This window comes from Ciconia boyciana, chromosome 1 (genome assembly GCF_034638445.1).
Source record: "Ciconia boyciana chromosome 1, ASM3463844v1, whole genome shotgun sequence".
NCBI classification, from domain to species: Eukaryota; Metazoa; Chordata; class Aves; order Ciconiiformes; family Ciconiidae; genus Ciconia; species Ciconia boyciana.
This window is the reverse complement of record NC_132934.1, coordinates 74,714,096-74,734,832: the sequence shown is the minus strand read 5'-3', so window position 1 is coordinate 74,734,832 and position 20,737 is coordinate 74,714,096. Positions and strand designations below refer to the sequence as shown.

The 20,737-nt window shown below is 38.9% G+C and overlaps 1 protein-coding gene across 31 annotated transcripts in view; it reads right to left on the bottom strand.

Moving 5' to 3' along the window:
* SOX5 (SRY-box transcription factor 5) overlaps nucleotides 1-20,737 on the bottom strand; it is a 721,637-nt gene that overhangs the window by 108,401 nt on the left and 592,499 nt on the right. The window lies entirely within an intron of this gene.

Genomic DNA, 20,737 nt, shown 5'->3' with positions numbered 1-20,737 from the left:
ATATGTCCTCATATAACTACAATCTGCTATTTTCCCTTACAGTGACGTTTAAAATAAGAAAAGAAAATGTTGTTCTCCTCATTCTCTTCCCTACTTCAGTTCCCTAAATTGACATAAGTGTGTCCTAAATCTATACGGCAGGGAGCCTTGCCTATCTGGGCAATGCAATGATCACTCTCCTACTGAGTTTGAGGTGGCTTTTCATGGGGTGCTTAGTGAGTGCTTAAGATGTAAAACAGAAGGTGGATGCCAAGAAGCAGAGAGGAAGACACTGAGGAGACAGAGAGCACACCCATTCCACCCCATGCTCTGATCTAATGCTTTGCTTTCACTGCTGAGGAGCAGCTCACTCCTCTGCCAGACATACTGGTATAGGGGATCCCGACAAAGGATTTTGTGAAGGTTTTTTCTTCCTAATCTCTACCTGAAAATTCTTCTGCAGTGGATGATTTGGGTCCTAAATATTATTATTCCCTTTGCTGCATAAGATGCTTACACAATTCGTACCAGTGCTTTACCAAAATTCATGCTGTCTGAATACCTCAGTTCACTCAATAGTAACACCTCACTGTTCACAATTGTTTGCAAACAGTGACATTGATCATAGAGAAACATGCTCTCATAGTGGCAATCTTTTAAGAAGAATACAAAAGGCTATTTAGGGTGACACCCCCCCTCCCATTACAACTCCACTAGCATAGGAGGGCTCTATTTGGAGTGATAGCGTGGAAAAAATTATTAGTTTGATGGACTATGGAGACAATCCTTAACGGGTAATAGTTGGTATGTATGCAACTTGGCTCACGGAAGACACAAGGAACAAACTTTCAGGAAAACCGAAATGCATCTCAGAGAATTACATAAACATTTTTCATTTTAAAAAAGCAAGGCTTTTGAGGTTGGAAACTTTCTGTCTGCTCAGTCCTGCAAAAGAATCCAGGTGTCACTACCAGCATCCATCTCAAATTCTTCTCATCATGAAGTCTGTAAGTACTACTAAATGAACACATGCTTAACCTTTTTAACCGAAGTGCAGAGAAGTGCCTTAAACTGCCAAATAATACGGACAGTAGCTGTCTCCATGTCGATAATTTGCTTCCAAAGGCTTCCCTCCTTCACTTCATACTACAGAAGAAAACACGCTGGTGAGAGACAAGCACCTCCAGCAGCACTTTGAAGGACATAAGCCAAAAGGACCCTTTGCATTAAGGAACACCTCTTGGATACTTCCAAAGGAAAAAGCAGTATTACTTATTCATTTATGTAACTAAAATAAAGAACTTTAGAACGCTTCTTTTATACTTGATTTGGCATAGAAAAAACATACAGAGGAGGGAAAAGCAGTAAGATGATTTTTTCCCATTTGGGATGACGTGTAACAAGAAGTATTCATGCATGTGCCACTTAGTATGTAAGTTATCTACAGGGCAATTCTGCCACAAAGGCATTTGAACAAAACAGCCTCACTGAAAAGGAAGAGGCTACCTGAAATACAAAGAACATGAACTGGAATTCATTCCAATATGCAGCTGTTTTAAGTCAAAAGCCTAAGAGTTCATGGAGGAATGGCTGCTCCAGACTATACAGCACCCCAGTGGGTGGGGTCCTCTGGCAAAACCAGGAGTTTCAGAGCAAGCTACTGTAATTCAGGTAACAGCTATACTGGAACACTGAAGTGCACTCTCAAAAGAGCCCTTTCTAATCCAAGCTCAAGAGCAAAACTCAAAATAATGTGCTCTTTCCTTTTTATAGAAGAAAAAGATCCATTGTTTGGTTGATTGAGCCATTTGTTTCATGAAGAGGTTAAAGTTAGCAAAGGACACAAAATGGGCTTTTGAGGTATGATGACCAGTGTTTGGGCCAAACCGACTTATTTCACCTTACTTAATATTCACACAAATACTATGTTTCTCATGCCATAGCTTCCAAGCACCTAGGCGCCTTGTTTAAATGCTAGTACCCTTCCTAGAAGAATAAGCCAGGACTATAATGGAAAGCTGCCACAAACTTGCGGCTGTCAAAACTGCTGATTTAGATGGCATATTGTCCTCTATCTGTGTTTTTGCTGGCTAATAGCAACTTGCTCCTAAATATACCTGTCACGTAGCAAGAGTTAAATCTGCAAAGTCACTCCCTTCAAACTGGAAAATCTACGAACTTACGTTAATGACTGATGCTACCTCACAGCATATGATGGAGCACACAGTTCCCAGATGCTTGGTTAATGCTTTTCTCAATGAGGTCTGGACCAGTGCTGATCGCTCTAGCAGTAAGCTATTCAGCAAAACATTTGTCAGTGAAAAGAAAACAGGTGCAAGATTTCCTGATGTGTTTTAAAAGACAGCATGTAGGATAATTCCTTGAGCTGCATGTGTACTGTTTTCTACAGTGAGCTGAGGTATTATATATTGGTTCAGTTATTCAAATTATAATGAACTATGGGGTTTTTTGTACATGCCAGAAAGAATCAGAGACAAAAATAAGTATACTTCCCTTGTCATTGTTCATACCAGTCTTCCAGAAGGTTTGGAAAAAACCTGTATACTTTTTCCTTCTGATTTTCCACATTCTGTTTAAAGAGACTGGAGTGGCTGCGTTTTGTGCGTGTGTGCTAACCCAGCTCTCTTTCTTTTCGAAGTCACTTCTTTGGTATACCCAGTGCTCACATTTTACCAGATCAAAAGTCTTTGTGCAACAGTATCATGGACTGCTGTCAAAAGAGCTCTGGAAAGAAGGTCTGGTATTAACTACTGCTGCAGAGGAAGCAGGGAAGAGCAAATAGGACAGTTTGTGTTGGCTCTGTGTTAAATGGGGCTGTTTCTATTTGAGGTTGTTAGAAATAGTGTGACAGGTGTAACAGTCAAAAGAGGTGTGCAGAATCTAGAGGATTCTTCCTGTAAGAGCACAGGGGTTCTTTAAACATATACAAGGTTGACTCTGCAAAACTTAACATTATTAATCAATGGGCAGACTATAAGAAAAGTAGGAACAGGGAGCAAGGCTCAGCACTAGCATGGGATGTAGAGAGCGGGGGAGAAGAGGAAGAGGGATCATCCAAGACTGACTTTTCAAGACCTTCTGTGAATGTTGGAAGTCAACAGATTCAGGTAAGGAAATAAATTGTAGTATTACACACCATCACAGGCAGCAAGTCTGGCTCCTTTTTGACAGCCAAATTCTGTGAGCTAGGAGAAATGCCCCACCTTGCTATGTCTTCAGCCCTTTTGAGGTGCCTTTTGGCTCATCCTGACACCACGGTATTGCTGTGAATGTTTTCATGCAAAGGATGCAAACAGGACCATAAAATGCTTGGCTATAAACCTGCCCAAGATGGTTTTCAGGTTGAGAATGCAGCTTAGGTAAAGAAACATATTTATTCTAATTGTGGTTCTTACTCCTGTGTAGACTGAACTAACATAGCTTTTGGGAAGTGAAGCTACTCACTAAAGGTTTCTTTAGTGCATTTTCCCCAAAAGATCAAGAAATGGGTGGCAAGAGCAAGGCTGATGCCATTATACTTAAGCAAGGCTGACTGGTATTTTTTGTCATACAAAGTTATTCAGAGGCATCTGTGTTAAGGCCAGCTACTACACCTCCCCCTTTACCCATTGTTGATTTTTCCATAACATATTGAAACACCAGTAACTAATCATTTTGATGTATAAATTGCAGTAATATTTCTCCTGTCTACTGTTCCAAAAAAAGAATTTGTTAACCTCTGAAACAGGGAGAACAGTTCTAATATGGAAACCACTGTATTTAAGATGGCGTATAGATGAAGGCAAGTGCCATGACCTCATTTTTGACACAATGGTAAAGTCCAAATTCATGAATAGATCAATATCTAAGGCCTAAACCACTTAATAGTGGACTGCCATCTTTAAGAGACTCATTATTTTATTAATGACCCTGAGGCACTCCTGGAGAAAAGCTGTGAATCAAGAGTAGTACTCAGCCCATGGTTCAAACGCTGCTTGATGAAATGAGGGATCGTAAAGTAAGACAGGACGAAAAATGAAGTAAGTGGGCATGCTGTGGTACTTCAGTGGAAAGGAAAAAGTTTGCGAGGCAAGCCCATCTCTCATCCCGGTCTTCCTTCGTCCCCACCATGGCAGGCATGGTAGGTATCAGTAATGGGAAGTGATAGCTCCCTAACGCTTTCCTCTATTCCTGAAGTGATACCTCCCCCTCTAATGCTCTTGCACAGCAGTATCACCACATTCTGGCCTTCTATTTTGACTCTTCCACTGCCACTCATTATGAGTCACTCATGACACATTGCTTGTAATGATTCTATACATAATTATAGTAAAATATTTAAGTCTCATCAACTAATATGAAACAATTCTACTTTCATAACCCTTAATGCAGAAATCTTGCTTACTCAAATTAGCTGACACAGAAGACAAGGAGATCATCAGAATTCTGCCTTATAATAACTATTTCTTGTTTTGGTTTGAGGTTTTTGGTGCCAATTTTCTTAATATGATTTAAGGTAATATTACTATACAGAGAGAGGAAGGGGTATTCTTTCAAACAAAACCCCAAGGTTTCAAGATGTGTTTTTCACTCAGTATATCTTTGACAAGTGGAATATCATTAATTAAAACAAACACAACAATTTTAATGTGTAGGCGGTGGGCAAGAAACCGGGGTTATTTAATATCATGTAGTGGGCAGAAATCCAAAACCTATTCGTCTGCTGAATAGTGCTATGGTATAAACAAACATGAAAGTCTTATCAAAGTCATTCACTTAAAACCATACTATCTAGAAAGAGAGAGAAAAAATATACAGAAAGGACTCAGAAAACAAATACCACACTAAAAGTCGGTACCTTCTCTTGGTTTCTTTAAATTGAAAGGTTGAGGGACGTAGTTAATAAAACTTTATACAATCTAATAGAGCACAGGGAAAGAAACATTCTTCACAGCCTGATCAGTGTAGACTTTGGCAGAATTGGGTCTGCTCAGATCTTAGACTTAAATCCACTGATTAAACCCTTTGAATGCCCCCTCTTTTTCCCAATTTTATTATTGTTAAATCAGACACATATTTCAGTATATGTCTGGTCTCTAGTGACATCAGTTTCAGAGCACTAGTTGCTACAGCAACTCGATGTAATTCTTTCCTGAAGACAGTATTATTATTATTATTATTTTATATTGAGTTTTATTGCTTTCTACATGATCTTAAAAACCTCTGTACTTAAACATGATGGACAAATGGCCAGGAAAACTGAGACCAAATGTTAGCAGGAACCTCTGTGGAAAACACATTTCTAGTATTGGATAGCCTCTAATTACTGCCCAGGGAAATGCACAATAAAGACCTCTTTTCAATCTTTCAGCTGTTCAGACTTGTTTCTGACTGTCCCTTTTGCCAGTGGAATTGTTCCTTAATAGAGTTCAGTTTTACCATCAAAAGTTCGATTTTAAAAGTGAAATGGATTCAAGTTGCAGAAGAAAGACTATTTAAATAGATACACAGCCACTCTTCCATTCGTGTCCTGATGCCTTTTTTCCCTTGTTACCAAAATCCTCATATGAAAATGTTTTTCACAAGTTTTGTTTGGGAACATTTTTTGAATAGGACTGAAGATGGTCTCTCATTTTGTGCCTACAGTTTGGTGACAGCAACACAGTTAAAGCACAATTAACTGTAGATACAGTGATGAAGTTTAGACATCCGATCATCTGATTTCTGTGTACAGCCAGGTAGCCAGCTATCCAAATCCTGCAGCTTGTTACTGCACTGAATTGCAGGCACAAAAATTTTGATTGCCCTAAACGTTTTGTATTTTTTTCTTTGATGTCTCTTTCAGTTCGTCCTTGTCTTCCTCATCCTCCTTTATTATTAAAAATATGAGGAAAAACAACAAAAGAAAAAAAAAAGGAAAGACTAAATGTACTTGTTTCTTTGGCACTTCTAGATATGGACCATGCAGTGGGGAAGAAAACTGTCTACCTCACAAGAGCACTGATCATCATAAATCAGTTTTTAATTTTACTGGTGGATTACAGCAATCAGATAAACATTTGCTGCCTGCCTCTCCTGTATATTGCTCTTTGAATCGGCTTGGCCCAAGATTTAGTTAGGTGTGGGAGTCCTACCTACCTTACAACTCCCAGACAATATCTGATTGGTATGCAGTCGGGAAAAATATAATAGCATTCACAAAGCAGAATACACGCATAATATATGAAGTGCAGGATCTCACAAGAGGGGGAAAAGTACAACATAATGAAAACGAATAATCTTTGGGTATTTTCTTCCTAGTCTGAAGTAGTTCTTGAATGTACAATCATTTTTTCTGGCTTGACTGCCTTTAAATATACACATACCATACTCCTAGTTCAATTTTTAAGCCACTATAGGTATTAGAGGACAATTTACATGTGATTTGCATTTTTTTTTCTGTGCCTGTGGTTTTGGTAAGTCTTCCAAACCTAATGACTGTTCTTTTGGCCAGCAACATAAATGCTGTAATCACACAATTATTGTGCTGGGAACAGTTTAATTCAGCATTTTGTTCTCAACCACAGAACAATTACTCAACAATTTTGGTTAACCATACTAGCTCACTGCCTGGAGAGGAAGCAGAATATTCACAAGATCTATTGTCTTACATAAAGGCAGTTAGTAGATTCTTATCTATTACAACTTTCCAGCATCTCTTTGCTCTTTGGGGTACTTCCACATACTCCCAGTTAATGAAAATAAATTACTAGCAGCACACTGTATTAGCTTATTCATCTCTATCTGTTGAATGCTTTTAATTGTGCATTTGCATACTAAAGAGAAAGGTAGATGTGATGTGTCTGGGAGAGAGGGATATAACGGAGCACTGTAAAAAGCTCTGAAAATACTACAGTGATGTTATCCATCTACTCTATTCTAAGCATAAACCATGGCCATTCAGGATTCATTTTTAAGTTCTGCTCTTCAGCCCTCTATTTCTCTTTAGCAATAAAAGGAATTTTCTGACCAATTGATTTATTCCTAGTACTGTTTATACTGAAACACTGCTGGCCATAAAGTACTCCTGAGAACTCTTTAAGCACCATTTGAGACAGAGAACAAAGTTTTAATCCAGAACACAGTCTCTGGGGCTGGATGCTTGGTGCAACTGAAAATCAGGGCTTACTAAGGTTCACTAATGCAAATTGGCAATTTTATTTTTCTGCTAGTATGGGACAGCTGCAGCCCCAATGTAACGGTGGGAACTGATGAACCTCATGGCTCTCATCATGTCACACGACATGACAGCACTTGATGCCACTGAGTTTGCTTGAAGGGAGAGCGGGAAAAGCCCTTGAGTAGTCTTCACTCACTCATTGGCATGACTGAGGATGTGTAGATTTATTTGAAACTCCCAATAGACAATACAAACAATTTTGCAACTGTTTACTGGAAGTTGGGTCTTGGTTTTGGTTTGGTTTTTTTTTTTTTTAATTTAGGCACTAACACTTAGCACACTTTGTGTGGTAGACCTGATTCACAATAAAGCGAACAAAACTTCTGACACTTCAGTAAGAATAGATTTAAGTTAGTTAACTAAGTATCAGGATCGTTACATATTTCCTGCTCCAAATTTCAGTTGTGGAAGCATTTTACCTAAGCAAATATAAACATTTTAATAATTCCTTTTCCACTTTTGTTTTTGTTTTGTCTTGCCAGTCACAGGGAATATTTTCATTCAGAGCTGTGAATCTGAAAAGTACAACTCTGGCAATGCTGCTGAACAAGTAAAATTAAACTAATTAAACAGAGCTGACTCAGTAAACTTAGTCTGATACTAAGAGAGATCAAAAAGGAAACCAGAAATAAACACGATGAAAACATAAAGCAATATTTGGTTTTTTAAATGCCTTTAGCTTTTAAGTAGTATTCAGCTCAGAAAAGGGACTTTGTAATAATCATTATTTTCTTAAGGGCAAAATTTGACCTGTAGGAACTCTGTGTTCAGTCCTTGCTCTGCTGAAGTCAATACAAATTGACCTCAGTGGTACTCAGCAGAAATAACTTAATTTAAAAAAATAACTTTAACTAAAAAAAAACACCACACGGCATCTATGGAGCGGAACACAGGCTCAAATGTCATAATCAGCAGGATACTGAGCTATGACACTTCTTTTTTTGCTCCATTTATGACATGAACAGTATTGTCTCTTTTTGCTTGAAGCCCAGTTTCAGCAGATGTGGAGAAAGGCCTTGTCTCTCCTGAGATGTGGGAGACACAATGTGAATTGTGTTAAGGAAACAGACGCCCCAGTCCAGTTCTTTTCCATTTCTTAGGCAACTGCTAAGCTTTCACCAGGCTCCTGCACAAAAAAAAAAAGGAAGGACTACCCCTTCTTTAACTGCTGTATGTTGGAAGGGAAGCAGCTACATTTTACAATCCTGTCACTGTGCTTCAGGCACCATGCCTGTTGGTTGAGCCTTTCAGGTGACGCCAATGCTGCTCTGCCTTGTTTCTGGATTGCAATGACCCTTAGGCAGGAGGTAAGCATTTAGGTGTTCAGACTGGAGCAGTTTCAGGGCACGCACAGAAGGAGAAATACAGAAAACTCTCAGATCACATCAGCAGGTGCTATGTATGTTTAGATGCCCCCAAAGCTTCAGATCTCATATTTGAACTAAGGCTCTTAGAGGGTCTGCCTAAATCATGGCTGGACAGGATGTGCATATGAACTCAGGAAGCACTCTTGGGTCCCTCAATTTAGATGTTCCCAAAGGCTATCTAAGTCCTGTTATCAGAGAGTAAACCCTCTTTTTTGATGTGACCCTAAGCCACCCAGGTAAGACTTCTACAGAGCATTACTTTACCAAACAACGCTGCAACTATGTTAAAGGTCCTAATACTGTTCTCATATTCTTCGCAGGCAAGGAAATAAAAAGACAGCAGTGCTATACAACAACATGTTGCTTGTGTATGTGCATGGACATCGTTAATGAAAAACAGCTGCATTCCTGCAGCCAAATGGTTTTGAATAAAACAATCATGGGGCTCCTTGGCACCTAAAGGAATGATTTAGGACATAAATTGCTGGCTTACCGAGTGGCCTTGAAACCTGTTATGTTTATACAAGCACATTAGTAACACTTTAATATCCCATAACAAATCAGTAACTACAAATACGTCTAACATGTGGTAAGGCAAATGAAAACCCATCTAAAGTCTTTGGGTACGGTACCTTTCTCCAAAAAGAAAAGGATTATTCTAGCCGTTCGAACCCAAAATATTTTGCCAGCGAGTTTGTTCATTAAAGTGTGATCCATTCTGAACACATCAGGTCCCTTTAAGACTAAAAGTCAGAGCTGTGTGCTCTGAGCCTTTTCATCAAGATGACTCATTCATTCATGGGAAGCATGGATTGTATGGCTGGCTTATGGTAGCACTCTAAATTAGTACTCACACAATGGAGAGCTTATACAATTGCAGTAGTCCATATCCAGTAAAACTGCCTTAGTGCCTTGAATAATGGGCCTTGCTAAGTCTCTAACAGTTCTGTAAGAACCTCTAAACAGCTGCACACAACACATGACCTGTGCCATCTTTACAATGCCTGCTAACCATGAAAGCAAGCTTTGGGAACTATTTCCTCTGCACCCTCACCATTGGACAGCATCAATCCCTTTGCTTTTTAGAGAACAAGGGGATTTTTTTTCCCCTTCTTTTTCTCCCCCCCCCCCCCCCCCCGCCTCCAATCAGCTCTCCACTGATCATCCTTCACACTTTAGCCTCTGCCCCAGAATACTCCGGACAATAGTACTGATTCCATCTGTGCTCTCCATTAAAGCCCTCGTAATCCTCCTCTGAACAGCTGGACGCTCAAACTCCACACACAGACACTCCTTCTGTGGAACCATTTGGCTACAATTACACTGAGGCTGTGCTTATTTCAAGTTCCTGCCTGCAAATGCCTTTCGTAGGGTCCTCTAGGGCTGTACGGCAGAATGTCCTGACGCAACGAATTTAACAATACATCGAGCCAGACCCAGGCTCAGGCGATAATGTGGTGCTTAGTCAGCAGCACTTAGAAGATATTTTTTAGACAAATGACAATATTAATGACAAGCTTCAAACTCCCACCTTGTCATTAAGTAATCATGAAGAAGCATCTCCAGTTAATCAGACGGTTTCGATACCTTTATTTTAACGTCAGAAGCGCTGCAATGCCTACGTTTTGCTTAGAAGCCTTTTTCAAGAGCTGCAGTGGTTTGGCTCTCTCCTAGAAGAGCATATATTCAAGAGAATGATCTGACAATCTCTGTCATGGCTCGAGATGACTGAGTGTTAGGGAAGGTCCAGTAGAACACACCCACAGGCTGGTCTAGCTGTGTACCTTGATTTTTCCAGGGACTTAACTTTCCTCAGACTCAACCAGTGGAATAAGTCTCCATTACATCTCACTTCAGACAAGAAATACGTTAAATATGTATTCAGAAAAATGCAAGAATAACTCCAAGTTAATGATTTTTACAAGAAGTCTATGCTGATATTCTAATTAAAGTCAACAGTGAGTCCTACAGATCTAAGTGCATCTAATGTATTACAATGTGAGTGTATGTTTGTCTGCGTCTGTATACACATACGCATCATCTGTGCCCATACAGAACTATAAACACATACATTTTTCCAGTAGATGTGTGTGCACACGTCTCACACACCACACAAGCAAATGAGGAAAGCTATCTATAAATCTCATTTCTGGTATTTATTTTAAAATGTAAATGTGTGTGTATGTGCACATGTACTGATATTTACACATATATATATACACACAGTACCCACGGAACAGATGCCCCACACACAGGAGTCCACGCGCATATGCAAGCATATAGGCATGCACCATACAAGAGATGGTGATACCCAAGGGAAAATTTGAAACAGAATGCAAACAGTATTTATCACACACCTCTGACAGTTTCACTTGCACAGCATACATTCTCCTGTCTGAACAGGGACAGAATCGTATAACCCCAAATCTCTCACAAGTGTATTTTCTCTGCAGCCAATTGAGAGACACGTGCCTTTTCCTTCCCAACTTTTCACGTAATATACTGAGCTGCCGTATTACCCATAGACAGTCCTAGGCCAGAGGGACTTCTGAGCTTCTGTATTTTGTAACCCATGAGGACTAAAATGAAAGTTTTTTTATTAGCAGAAGTGGAGGATTCACAGTTTCCTAATGTGGTCCACAACACCTGCGTGTAGCCTTGAAACAACTCAAGACATTAGACTCCAATCATGACATTATTTATGGAAAAGCTATTTCAGGTGAGTTTGGGAAGTTTATTTAACCTATGGTATGAAGCAGTTTTACAGGTAGAGCGACTCAAAAATGTATACCAATAATTCTTCTAAAACACTCCAAAACATATTTAAATGGATTTTTTAAAATATGCTGCTTTCATACAATACGTGACAGTATAAGGTAGCATAAAGGTTTTATTGCTATTAGTTGAAGATACCAAGTATAATGCACAAGTGGCAAGTAGCACGCCTCTCCTAAACAAGTCAATAAACCCTCCTTACTGCATCAGTCCAGTGCGTATTTACTGGTCTCCCACATGCATTATGTACGAGAATACAGATAGGCTGTCCATAGTTAAGACCAAGATTGGCTTTTTGTTGTAAACCCAAGAATTCAAAGTACATGGTTCAAAGCACAGATAAATACCTAGATTAGATACATTTCGACTAGTTCCCCCATCTCATGAGAGGTCATTTATCCTCCAAAGTCTTTACAGGTGGTCGCTGTCAAAGAACATACTTTCAGCTGAATTACAGGTGATTTGGCCAAGATCTTTTTGTGATATGGGATTAGAAATAGGTGCTAATTGTATTTTGAAAATTCTTCTAGGGCTCCTTCATGCCACATCGCTGTGTCCTGGAAACTTCAAATGAGGTTTATCCAAAAGATCTTGGCAAGATCTAGCATAAGGAAAGGCATGTTTGGGAAGAAACTCTCAGGTGCATTAAGAACGTCAGTATAGTCCGTCAGGCTCCAGCAGATTTTAAGGAGTGCCAAATATCTGAGGAGGAACTAAGCTTTTATTAAAAAAAAAAAGGTGTTCTCTCACTGTTTTCCTTGAGGAAACAGCCTTCAAAATATAAACAAGTTCCTAAGACTTTTGTCACAGCATTTTTGCTGGATGTCTTTTCTTAAGTGCTATTAAGTTGGTTTTTTTCTTGTCTGTCCTAATCACCTCTGGAGATAGTCCCTATTTCATCAGACATAAAAGCACCTCATAAAATAACCTGCAACCTTCCTCTTTTTTCTCAAACTCATTGGTCAGATGGACACCGATACTAACATTACCTCCAGAAATTCCCATTTACTCTCACCTCCAGTGGATTCAATAACTAGTTGTCAAACTTCTAGTTATAGGAAGGGTATGGAAATATAAATTTCAATTTAGGCACCTAGAAGGAGCAGTTAGGAAGGAAAAGCCAAAATTATTGGCTTTCCTCTATCTTCATTTACCTGGCCTGAAACACCATGCCTAATCCTGGAAAACTAACTTGAAGATCAATCTAACTGCCCACACAGGCTCTTTGGGTTCCCCTTTCCACTGTTCTTAAAACCAGGGTTCCCAGCCACAGCCCTGTAATGCTACAACAGCGTCCCAGCACAGGTTCTTCAGCCATGCCCCACTTCAGTTCCTTGCATAAAATATTAATATTTTGTTGCTACGTGGTATGGCTATTTTGGTAATGTTTTAAGTCTATTAAGAAAGCAGAAGGCCACCGAGGTAGAAACTGAGTGGTGTCTGAGCAGTGATACCACGCTCTCTTAATACAGGTCTAAACCTCAATCCAAATCTCCACAATTAATTCAGATTTGGCATTTAGGCTCAGTCTTTCACAAAAACAGGTGAAGGTCAACTCCCAGGAAAGGTGTACCACAGTTTGAAGGTTTTGGTTCAAACCTTCTCTAAACATAATGACAGTTTCTTTCATTTCAATAGGATCTGTTTAGTAGATACAACGCCCCATACTCCCCTTGTTTCAAGTGAGCTGGAATTTCACCAGACAATAGACCCAACAGTCAGCTCCAGGATCGCTGCTGAGAACAAGCTTTTAGAAATCATCTGCAGTTTCTTTCCAACTGAAAACCAACTTCTGACCTAGTGAACCACTGATAGATTTACTCTACGTGCTTTACTCATATAATGCAGCCACTGACTGCATGAGCTGTGTGCCATGAGCAGAATTTGGAGTTTTTCCTCTTCCACCTTCTGTGTATCACTTGTTTCCATAGCTCCAAATCACTGCAGGATAGGATAAACTCCTCCTCTCCCAAAGCCCTGACCTTTGTATAATGTGGACTGGACATTATAATATACAGTCACAATTACAGTATTTTTACTAAACAATACTCTGATTTTTTAGCCCAAGAAATACCACAAGTAAAAAAGTCTGTAAAGATCATCTATTATGGCTCAACTAAAAGTCTGTTTACTTCAGTCTTATTATGAAATGTATTCAAACTGTTTATTGATGTCACTGGAATTGTACTGAAGCAGAACTGCAGTAACACAGGAGGGAATCCAATCTAACGCTCTGAGCCTGTAAAATGGGATGTTGCAGGAAACAATACTTTTATTTCAAGTAAATCTCTTCTTTCAGTTTCAGGTGTCCTGCTTTTTCTCCCCTATTTTATGGCCAAATTCTGCACTGAGGTATACAAAACCAGTTCATACTGACACTGGAAGGAAGTACATGTGTACAGGAGAGGAGAGATTAAGTCTTTCCTGATTATGAAATAATCTTACTTAATTCATCCATGTTTTCTTCGATACTACAACTAGCATGGAGAGAAATCCTAATGTGCACACCAAGAAGATAAGATGGCCAAATGGCAGTTTTCTGCATGCATTTTTTCTAATAAAGTTAGCTAGATCACAGCTTAAAATAAAGCTTTTATTTGTAATGTCAGGGTAGCTCAAAAGTTTATAGAATTCAAAGCTTTTAGCTCATGGGGAGGCAGAAATAGATTTATTTTTTTTTTCAATATGGACTGATTTCTTACATATGGAAGATTTCAGTCTCCTCTTTCTACTGATAAAAACGAATGGGATTTCACATAGGTTCACCTTATCTTGGATAAAAATCATTTCTTGAAGAACTTCACAAAATGTCAGACCAGTTCACCAGATAGTGGAAAAGCACTTATGCTGATTTACACTAGATGATGATCTGACACAGGACTTTTAAAGAGTCACAGCTGAAACAGTCAGTTCTGTAACATCCCATACAGTATACACAACATTAACCAGGATCAGCCATCAATTGTCTTTGATTCCCATGTAGATGTTCAGTTGGTATTCATAAAATTCTTCATGCAAATCAAGGACAGTATTTTATCTTTAGAAGACACCACATTTCTCTGGGTTTTATGAGAATATGCACTATTCTAGAGTGTGAAAAAGGATTACTGAGAATTCTGGAAAGATGTAATAGACCAAATCCCATGAAATTTGCCTGGTTTAGGCTGCAAATCTGAATGATCTGATTTGCTGTACTTATGCTGAGCCCAGGACAAATCAGTGAATCCATCCATACAAAGCTCATTGAAGGTTTAGGCCCATGGACATTGAGAGCATAGAGAAACAAAATCAATACAGAGCATCCTCACCAGGCACTGAAAAGGCCTTGGGACTCCCAGTGGAAAAGTATAAGCAGTGATAAAGTAGGCAAGGAGCTAGAATTGGGTGGGGGAAGGAGGAAAATGAATATGCATTTTGGTAAATGGCCTCGTGGTTCTAATTACAAATGAATTTACAATCCACTTAACAGAAAAGACCTCACTGCAAGCTCTGAGAAATATTTTAAGAAAACCAGGAACTCCTTATAAACTTGCAATTGTCCATGAGTAACCAACTATGCGCCTGAATTCCTGAAAGACTGAATCTTGTAAAGAGAACAAGATAGGCCCATATTAAAACTTTTAATGACTTTAGTTTAAAAAAAAAAAAAAAAAACAGGAAAAAAAAAGGTGGAACTTTGCAGCCAGCTGGCTCCATACCGAAAGCCAGGCTGCACAGCTTGAACTTAAAGCTATCTTAACATAATGAATAAGTGCCAATAATTAGCATATGTAGTGTGAACAGGTTTGCTGGCACAAGCAAGTGAAAAACTCCAAGGTAAAGTTATTATTAGGGAGTAATTAGCTCTGTGAAGTAAATGAGTGAAACAATAGCTGCCAGCACTGACAATATGGCTAACATCTGACTATGTGGAAGATAACATTGTAAAGTATTGCTCCCTGAGCTAGAATCTGTTAATAACCATATGTTAGTGTAATTAATGCAGAGTCTTTCTGACCTGTTGTCACATAAGAACAATACTTTCTTGGAAACATTCAAACAGGCAGCCCTACGCTCATGGATGGCAAAAAATAATTTGGGAAGTTGCTTACAAACACCTTTTCTTCTGCATTTCTTTAAAAAGAACTAAAAAACAGGAAATGGGGGAAAAATAAGAAAAAACCCCACTTACGAACCAACTGCTTTCAAGGTTGATGGCAAAGATTTCAAACCCTGGATCAGGGCTTTACAGACCAACTAAACCAAACCCTAAAGACTACTCTTGGATTTTAGGGGAGCTTGTAACCCATGCCCAGATCAAATTCTGTAATTTCATTATTTACATAGAGTGGCTTAAATGCTTTATCCAAAAAATCCTTGAACTCCGGAGTGTTCAAATCTGAGACTGGGTTCTGAATTTTTTGGCTTGAGCCCATTTTTAAATTGAATAGATCCCTCCAGGTGTCTGACATTCATCAGACATTGTGCCAAGGTCTTAATATATTGCTAGATAGGGAGGGTCTCCACTTGTCCCACACACAGGATATTTTCACTTCCAAATTACAGGATTCTGTGATTACAAAGTGCAAGGCTAAAGATAATTTGTCTGGAGAAGGTACTAAAAATCATGCCCAGAACTTCCGAATTTTCATAATAAATGGCACCGATGCAATATTTTCCTCCCTTCATAACAACTCAAAATGTTTCAAAGAGGTCTAGTACATACAGTTTGCTCAACAAGCCTTGCATAATTACTGTATTTTCAAGTCATCGTGCTGATGTAGTATATCCTACAGAGTACGCATATCCCATAAAAAGCACCCTGTCTCTGAAGCTCTCTGGTACAAAGACCTTTGTAAATTAATTTGAACATATCCCTGTTCCAATTGAGCATCTCATATGCACCTCGTTAGCGCATGCACACTCATGGGCTCACAGCAACAGTTTTATGGAGAGGGCAAATTGTGGTCATACATCCCAAAAGAATAGCCTTCATTTCCTAAAGAAAAAGTTTAACGACTTTAAGAACCTGGCCATATTTAATTTCAATTAAAAAAAAAAATCCAAAATTTAATGCAAGGTTGTTAGTACTTTCCTTTTTCCCTTTTTAGTGGGGGAGCTTAAAAAAAAATGGAAGGTTTTTAATGCTTCACAGGCTATTATGGCCAGGCAAAGGAGCCCTGCATGTTTGAGATCTCACACATTCATCTTCTCACTAAACATCTGTTTAAGGCTTGTGTGATCTACCTGTCAGCACCAGTGATCCATAAAGTGTTTGAACCTCCTGTCACAAACCTCAGTGCTGGTTTGATCAGAGGCTTTGTGCACACTAATCACCCCCTTTATCTTTTCTAATGTTAGGAGAAAAAAAACACAGCAAGGCTGTCTTCCAAACCTGGCTGTAATTAATCTTTCTATGGGGGAACCTGCCTGGTTTGAAAAAGCAAGATCTGATGGGCTGCTGCTCTTTTTCTGCAAGGGCCTTATTTTTCCTACCAGGCATCTTTACACTTGAGTGGTACCCTTTACAAAATACTTTAACTATATCCCAGTGACAGTGAAACAACCTTCAAGATCATCTTATGAATGAAACCACTGGTAACTTTGCTGAGAAAAAGAGACCAATGAAAGGAGTTTGACAGAAGCATGTTTAAACGATTCTCTCTTTTTAACTGCATGGGAAAAAAGGGAATCAGAATAAGAACGGTCCCCTTTTCATGTCTCTCCTAAGCTGCTCTCTTCACTAATAATCCCACCGCTACCTTTCTTCTACTCAGCTGCACACAAACGTACTGAAAGCTGCAGGAGTTCCCAAGAGGGAACAGATAACATCAGGTGCTTTTTGGTTTTATTACAGCTTGCCTTTTGCCACTATTTGCTTTCTGTGGCATAAGGGGAACGAATGCTGTGTGTGATATAGACTACAATTCAAAGTGCACTTTCGATGAGGCCCATCCTGGATGGGACAAATAAGTTTAAATTTACTCACATCTTTTCTGATAAACGAAGCTTCCTTCACTCCTCAGGTCCCTGAGTCCAGGCATTAGTAGCAATTTAAAGTTTAGTGAGCGAACAGTAGGATGCAGAGAGAAACCAATGCTGTGAAACCAAATTTGGGTACATATTTCATAGCAATCCTCAACCTAAATAATGTCAAAAGCCTTGAACATAGAGGGACAGATTGATCCATGAGTAGGTAGACAGAGTTCATTTGGATAATTATCTAACCAGAAGGAAGAATTTTAGGGATTCGTGCAATAAAGTAGCAAGTAATTGATGGGAGGTGACTATCATGATCACATTGATGCCCCATATCAGCCAAGGCTCTTTAACACAAGGCTGTGTCACACAAAAACACTAACTCTCAGAATCCAGGTGAATTCAGAGAGGGAAGTAAGTGAAGTTAAGTGAATCTTTCTATTACTGTCATCATTTATTAGTTATATTGTGAGAAAGTTCAAAGGACTCCAGAGGTCCAGCATCCGACTGTGCATGATCAAAGAGAGTCCTGCACATTCGTATATCTTTTTTTTAAGAAAAGATACAAGTGTGAAACATGATAAGGTAGAAAGGAGTAAATGTCTACCAAGATTATTTAGGGTGCTGTGCTTGGCTCTAGTCTAGATTTCATGGATTTGCTAATTGCCTGCAGGTAACAGCAGCATTAAAATTTGAAGAATAATTTGTGAAATACAGAGGCTTGGACCATTCTGGAAAGGTGACTACACATTTGGGGCACTTTGGAGTAAAGTGTAAGACAGGATAGAAAAAGAGAACAAACAAAACAATGAGGTGAGCATCACCAACAGAACAGATCAGGATCAGAATGAACCTGAGAAAAAATATGAGTGACAGATCTGTGAAGAACCTTGGAGAAACAACACTGAACTTTAATTTCATGTTATGGAGAACAAGGAGCTAATACCTAGGCTGAAGGAAGGAGAAGGGTCCAATAATATCAACAGAACTGAAGGGATGATGGTAAGTGTTTGGGGAATGTCCTGCCAGGGAAGCAGGGAGACAATGGAAGTGTAATGACAACAGAAGACTCGGCAATCAAGTCGTAAGATTGACAAAGATGTGGTTGAAAGTTTTAGGTGGAAGAAAAGAAAAAGTCAGATTTTAGAAATGCCATACCAAAATAATTAAGAAGATTTGGGACAGAAGACAGTGGAAGGAGTCAAAATTGTTTCTTGGAACACGAATCTGCTTGATAGGGAGGAAGATGATGTTGCTACCAATAATAAAGAATAGAGGAAGCAGAGAAGCTTTGGGAAGACAGCTAATGAGTTCATTTGAGGTTAGTGTCTCTGTCCAAGATTGATGTTCCCTCTAGCTAGAGATTAAGGCACTTGAATCACAACTAATTTATCACCTTTCTTACTTGCTGGCCATGGATAAACACCTGGTATTACAGACTGGTGCCCTATATTGAAGCTTGACAACTAAGCCTATAGAGTCCATGTAAATTTGATAAAGAACACACGCCAACATTTGGATAAACTCTGTACCATATAAACTTTGATTATGGAGTGAGAACAGGACTAAACTGGTATATTATCCAGTACACAATCCTATTGGTTTAAATCTAAATCTCATTGAGTAATTAAGAGTTCAGAAGGTGTGAGATTCTATAGAGGACATAATGTGCTGTAAACAGTATCTTGGGCATGGATAGGATTACAATATTAAAGAACATCTGAACCATCCTATGTATTTCAAGGAAGAAAGGGAAGATACATGAATTCTTTACAATGTCATTCAAAAGCAATGGTGTAACCAATAGAAGAGGATTTTTCTTATATTTTGCTGCCTTATGCTTTCTAACCCTTACTCCATCTCATCATGGTATGATCATATTGCTTGACAAAAATGAATTACAGTGTTTGTTTAAGTAAAATAGCTCCTTCAGAGATCATTTAGATCTTCCAGTTGGTCGTGTCTGAGGAAAGACATGGTCTTGTCTTGCTTAGCTGCAAGAATCAGGTTTCTATATTTTAACTTAAACAAGATGACTAACTCCTCCAAACTTCACCTTCCCATATGTACAATGAGAACAATGCTTATGCTCAATGATGTCCTGGGAAGTTAAAAATAGTTTTGCCTTTGCAGAGTTGTGTGCATGTGCACACACACATCTGAAGACAACAAGGTTTTCTTGCCCAGTATCCTATGAAATTCATTCTCCTGAGGTTTATTGGCCTAGGAGGTGTACCTGAAAGCACTTATCCAAAACTCACATCCAAGTTTGTACTCATTAACTTAAAGCCTGCTCTGCTGCATTTCTAAGGAGAACTGCTTGGGAGAGCTGACTGAAACCTTGTCTGCAGAAGTACAAATAATCAGCCGAGCTGGATTATATAGTAGCAGTAGTACAAAAAGAAGACACTTTCCCTGCAGGATTCAGTAGATAAAGAAGTTACAAACATTGGTCCCTCCACTGATTTTGTCTTCTTCAGATCATTCACACCTCTTCCAGTCCTCTGTGATGGAAATAAACACTGCAAGAAGGTATTCAGCAGCACTATTATATCCAAGAAAGATGTGAATAAAACTGACCATAGTTTTATTATGCTATAATCGAAGGAAAAACTAAGCAAACCACACCTGGATACACCCTGAAAATTAGTACAGTTAAACCCACTTCTGTCCTAGTGGTTTGCTGAATTGTCAATGCTGACTTACACATGTACACCCACAAAATGTTTAGTATAGAGATGTTAGCCCAGCTGAAAAAAACTGCATTATGTTGGTGATACATACTTTTTTTCAGTGGCAGCTATGAATAAAGCACTCCTGAGTGAGTCTCGAAAGGCTGGAAATTTCAGTAAACATCTAAGCCTCCTCTAAAATCAAACAGGCAGTCTAAGAAGATCCCAATTTCTTTCATATGTCTAGCTGCTTCTGACACCAACTGAACAAGAAATTAATTCTCATCCTGTTTTTCCTCTGAAGCCCAAGAGCACTTTCATCCCTCTCATAGTATATGAGGTTGCTAAGTAAAATCAGCATATGTTGTAAAGTAACACAAGTGAACTCCAGAAATGCAGAGAAGTATGCTTGTGAGTATGTCTATATTGAGGAGAAGGCAAAGAGCACGCAAAGGAGGTTCATGAAAGTAACAAACTCCCAGAGGTTTCTGTCTTGACCACTTGTCTTATCAAAATTTATTCTCCCAAAACAATGCCTGCTAAAGACAAAGGATTTTATTACTGCTTTTAATGGGTGCTGTAACAAGTGCCTGCTTTCTAAGGCTTCACACTTAAGATGCTTATGGGTAAAAGTTTCAGCCTTTCACTACCAAAAGAAAAAAAAGTTTAAATGAAAAATTTTATCAATGCAACAAGTTTTTATGCCTTAGCCTGTTTATCACCTCATTTTACAACAAATATTGAATCCCTCAGTTTCCTGCACAAAT